This window comes from Heterodontus francisci, unplaced genomic scaffold (genome assembly GCF_036365525.1).
Source record: "Heterodontus francisci isolate sHetFra1 unplaced genomic scaffold, sHetFra1.hap1 HAP1_SCAFFOLD_278, whole genome shotgun sequence".
NCBI lineage: Eukaryota > Metazoa > Chordata > Chondrichthyes > Heterodontiformes > Heterodontidae > Heterodontus > Heterodontus francisci.
In genome coordinates this window covers 1,519,423-1,524,801 of record NW_027141343.1, presented here as the reverse complement: position 1 = coordinate 1,524,801, position 5,379 = coordinate 1,519,423, and the positions used below count along the sequence as shown (strand labels likewise).

General features: G+C 51.7%; 1 non-coding gene across 1 annotated transcript; it reads left to right on the top strand.

Annotated features, from left to right (window-relative positions):
* Positions 1-1,438: 1,438 nt before the first annotated feature.
* On the top strand, positions 1,439-1,531 carry trnar-ucu (transfer RNA arginine (anticodon UCU)). The gene is made up of 2 exons: positions 1,439-1,475; positions 1,496-1,531. It is a non-coding gene; the product is annotated as a tRNA-Arg (tRNA).
* Positions 1,532-5,379: the final 3,848 nt, after the last annotated feature.

Genomic DNA, 5,379 nt, shown 5'->3' with positions numbered 1-5,379 from the left:
CTAAGTGAATGGGCAAGAACATGGAATATAATGTGAATAAGTGTGAAGTTATTCACTTTGGTAGAATAAACAGAAAGACAGAGTATTTCTTAAATGGTGAGAGGTTGGGAAGTGTCGATGTCCAAAGGGACCTGGGTGCCCTTGTTCCTGAGACACTAAAAGCTCTTGTGCAGGTGCAGCAATCAATTAGGAAGGCAAATGGTATGTTGTACCCACACGAGGGGTCATGAGTACAGGAGTAAAGATGTCTTGCTGCAATTGTCTAGAGCCTTGGTGAATCCGCACTGGAGTATTGTGTACAGTTTAGTCTCCTCATCTTATGAAGGATACACTTGCCATAGAGGGGGTGAAACAGAGGGTCAACAGACTAATCTTTTTTTTGCATTTATTTCATTTCATCTCAGTTTGTTCAGTTTGCTTACCTACTGTTTTTTTTCAGGTTTGTACTTCCTGCTGTTCAATATTCAGTCCATTAACACCTAATCTGTACTCATGCTTTGTCTTTCAACACACCATTAACATATTGTTTGCCTTTGCTGCATGACCTTTTGGTCAGCTATGTGGCCTTGTCCAATCTACACCTTCTCCTTTGTTATCTCTTGCCCCACCCCCACCCCACTTGCTTCTAACCTGTGACCTTTCTAATATATGTCAGTTCCGAAGATGGGTCACTGACCTGAAACGTTAACTCTGCTTCTCTTTTCACAGATGCTGCCAGACCTGCTCAGTGGTTCCAGCATTTCTTGTTTTTATGTCACCAGACTAATCCCTGGGATGGTGGGATTGTCTTATGAGGAAACTGGGCCTGTATTCCTTAAAGTTTCGAAGAATGAGAGGTGATCTGATTGAAACTGACAAAATTCTTACAGGGCGTGACAGTGTGGATGTAGATAGGATGTTTGCCCTGGTTGGTGAGTCTAAAACCAAAGGACATCGTCTCAGAATAAGGAGTAGGCCATTTAAAACTGAGATGGGTGGAATTTCTTCACTCAGACGGTGGTGAATCATTGGAATACTGTGCCCCAGAGGGCTGCAGCAGCTCAATCATTGAGCATGTTCAAGACAGAAATTGATAGAAATCTTGATACTCATGACATCAAGGGATATGGGGATAGCATGGGAAAGGGGCTTTGAGGTAGGTGATCTGCCATGATCGAATTGAATGACAGAGCAGGCTCGACGGGCTGAATACCTTACTCCTATGTTCCTCTATTCCTAAGAGAGTTGGCGCCAGCGCGCAGCCCTGCTTTACCTCACTGCTGATCTTGAAAGCGTCTGATGTTGCTCCATTGTAACTGATGGAACTGTGCATGTTCTCGTGGAAAGAAGAGATGATGCCCAAGAGGTCAGGAGGGCAGCCTGTGTTCCATTGCAGTTTGAAGAGGCCGTCTCTGCTGACAAGATCAAAGGCCTTAGTGATGTTGATAAAAATGGGTGAGGCTCTGTGGCGCAATGGATAGCGTGTTGGACTTCTAAATAATGATAAAAAAAAGCCATTCACAGGTTGTGGGTTCAAATCCCACCAGGGTCAGATTTTGGACCAGAGGCAGAAGAGCACGACGGAACAGAGAGTTAACAAGTGTGTCAAAAGCACTGACTCAGAGACAGAGAGAGAGAGGAGCACAGCAGGAGCAGTGCTGGGGTAAAAAAATCAAGGAGTGACATCACAATGGAGAGTGAGAGCAGGGAAACAGAGAGCCGCTGGGGTGAGTTTACAGAATCAAAGTAATTCATGACAACGCTACTTCATCGGATAACGTCATCAGGATGCGCCGCGTTGCGCACATGCGCAGACGGTGTCATGCCCCTTGCGCATGCGCTGCGGTCCGACTCTCCAGGACTGATTTGCGCATGCGCAAAGGACGCGGTACGCGCATGCGCACACAGTCTATTCATCTCTGCGCATGCGCTGCGGACCAACCTGCCGGTAAGGTTGTGCGCATGCGCAGATGACGTCATCGCGTTATTTCGTCTTCCTCCTGACGCGCCAGTTTGGCCTCTGCGCATGCGTCAAAGCTTCGGCGCGACTTTTTGAAAGTGGAAGGAGCGGAGGTTTCGTCGGGCATCTTATCTGAATTATTTATTCGTTTTGGAGACTTGCTTCATTTTTATTTGACACAGGAGATTGTTCCAAGGTAAGTTACTCTGCCTTTGTAAGTTGCTCTGAAAACATTTCCATTGTCTGGGCCACCGCATGTTCTCCAGTCCCTGTTGTGAGTTGCTCTGAAAACATTTCCATTGTCTGGGCCACCGCATGTTCTCCAGCCCTTGTTGAGAGTTGCTCTGAAAACATTTCCATTGTCTGGGCCACTGCAGGTAGCAGGATGAAGGCACAGTGACTGTGATTTCTGGCGCCAAACAGTACACACTGCAGATACATGATGGCCAGGCTACCTGCAGCTGCATCTTCTCCATTCAGACTTTGTTGCCCTGCAAACGTGCTGTTGTTGTGCAGAGGCATCTGGGTCTGCCTTTGGACAGGCTCGCCCCCAATTGTCGCTGGCGTGCATCTTAGACACCAACGACGACAGGCATGGCTGCTGCCATTGTGATTACAGAGGAACAGCCAAGGCCCCTCAGCCACAATGAAAAATACCGCTTGCTTTCAGATCAATTGTACCAGCTGCAACAGGCCGTTCTGCAGAGTGGAACGGCAGCATTCATGAGGAGACTGGACTGGCTGCGGCAACAGACTCTCCGCTGGCAGCAAGGACTGGCTGATGAGATGGAGCCATTTACTATGCCCAACAATTGCCCGGAAGCACCTTCGGATGGAGGTGGCCGCGCGCTGGACATCAGTCACGTGTCACAAACCCTGGATCCTGAGCGTCTCACCCCCTGGCCTAATGATCTGATGGACCATACATATGCCTACCTGTTCAAATCTCCACTTCCCCTACCTGCGGTACCCTCTCCTTGCTGCTCAGTTACACAGCCACCTGCTCCTACAACCATCAGGGCAGTGCACATGGACACACAGTTACCTGCTCCTACACCCATCAGGGCAGTGCTCATGGGCACACAGTTACCTGCTCCTACACCCATCAGGGCAGTGCTCATGGGCACACAGTTACCTGCTCCTACACCCATCAGGGCAGTGCTCATGGACACACAGCCACCTGTTACCCCATCCGACGTTGAAACAACCATGCAGAGCCTTGTGAGTCTCCGCAATTGCCAGTTGCTGCCTGTCAAGCAGAGAGGGCGTCCAAAGGGGTCAAGCACTTGGGGAACATTCAGCAAGAAGAGACTGAGCACTAAAAGAAACAAGCATGCCGTGTCCAGTGGTAGCAGAAATGTGAATGCTCTTGCTGTGAACACAACTGGTGATAGTAGTAGGCAGGATTAAATGGGAATGGATGGAAAGACGCACGAGTAACATAACCACTGGCAGGGAACTGCTGGGCTAAATGGCCAGCTTTATGTTCATAGCCCAAAAGAAATGTGCTTCTTTTCCAGCACCCTCACATCATTTATGTTTTCCCTGAGAGCAGCATTGAACCATCACGAGATAGGGGCAGTAACATCATCCTGCCTCCTGCAGCTGAGGTGGGTACTAAGTGATTCATTGGCGGTGTTATCAGTACATGCCTTAACCGCAGAACACAAAGCATGCTCAACAGTAATTTCATTGGAGGGAGGGAAGCTCTGACACTGATGTTCTTTCCTTATTTTCTTTCATGTAAAACGTGCCCTTGAGAAAACAATCCTTGACACTTAAGGACGGCATTCAAGCAAAGGAGGCAGTGCGGGAGAGGACGCAAGGATGTGATGATTCCTGCATCTGAGGTGGGTAATAAGTGCTTCATTGGCGACGTTATCAATTGGTGCCTTCACTGCAGAACTTAAAAAGGTGTGCGCAACAGTAATTTCAGTGGATGGAGGGAGGCAAGCTCTGACTCTGATTTGCTTTTCTTGTTTTCATGTAAAACATGCCGTCGAGAAAACAATCCTCGAGACTTACGGTCAGCATTCAAGCAACGAAGGCAACTGGATCATGCTGCGGAGCTCATCACGATGTGAAAAGGAACATTGCATTTATGGATGAATTGGGAATGAACATTGGGATGCACTTGGGGAACATTCACCAAGAATAGATTGAGCTCAGACTCTTGTGACTTTGCCTTCTTCACATGGACAATACAGTAGTGGAATAGAGAGCCAAGCTTTTATTCACCACAAGGCTCTCCAGGAACAATCTCTTCAGCTGTGCATAGCAGAGAATCGGCCTGTCTGTCTAACGGGAATGCTGGACACAACACTCATGTATCCATGCACAGCAGTTCCTCAGATACTTAATGAACTTAATAAAACTTTTCAATAATTAAACCCAGAATTGTTGAGGTTTTGTTTTGCATGCTATTTCCCCGACTTTGCAACTGCACTTCAGATATTCAACTATGGTGGGGGGGGGGCATAGGGAGGGGTGTTTGAAGAGGGGGAGGGGTGGGGAGTGCGGGGAGGGGTGGGGAGAGGGAGCATGCAAAATGCAGGGACCAAACAGTTGCAATGCCTGAAGTACTGAGGAGATTTAGAGAAAGCAACTGGGTAGGGGAGAAAGCAACTGGATTGCGCATCCGCAGCTGGAGGGAACGGCTGAATGGAGAGGGCCGGAAGCGAGAGGCCGTAGAGAGCCGCGGGGAGCGAGCGTGCGAAGACCTTGGTGTCACCGGGTCCAGGGACTGGCCAGTAAGTCTTTTGCTGCACTCCTCTTCCGTTCCGCTGCTCCCCCCCCCACTCTCTCCCCTTCCTCCCTCTCCCCCCAGCTCTCCCCCTCCCCCTTCCTTACCCCTCCCTCTCCCTCTTTCACCCCCCCTCCCTCTTTCTCCCCCTCCCCCCTCCCTCTCCCCCTCTCCCTCTTTCTCCCCCCTCCCTCTCCCTCTTTCTCCCCCCTCCCTCTCCCTCCCCCCTCCCTCTTTCTCCCCCCCTCCCTCTCCCTCTTTCTCCCCCCCTCCCTCTCCCTCTTTCTCCCCCCCTCCCTCTCCCTCTTTCTCCCCCCCACCTCCCCGGCACCGCTACCGCTGGTCTCCCCGCGCTGCTCTCCCCGGCCCCCGCGCTGCTCTCCCCGGCCCCCGCGCTGCTCTCCACGGCCCCCGTGCTGCCTTTCCCGGCCCTCGTGCTGATCTCCCCGGCCCCCGTGCTGCCTTTCCCGGCCCCCGCGCTGATCTCCCCGGCCCCCGCGCTGCTCTCCACGGCCCCCGTGCTGCCTTTCCCGGCCCCCGCGCTGATCTCCCCGGCCCCCGTGCTGCCTTTCCCGGCCCCCGCGCTGATCTCCCCGGCCCCCGCGCTGCCTTTCCCGGCCCCCGCGCTGATCTCCCCGGCCCCCGCGCTGATCTCCCCGGCCCGCTCCACTCTCTCACTCCGGCCATTGTATTCTGC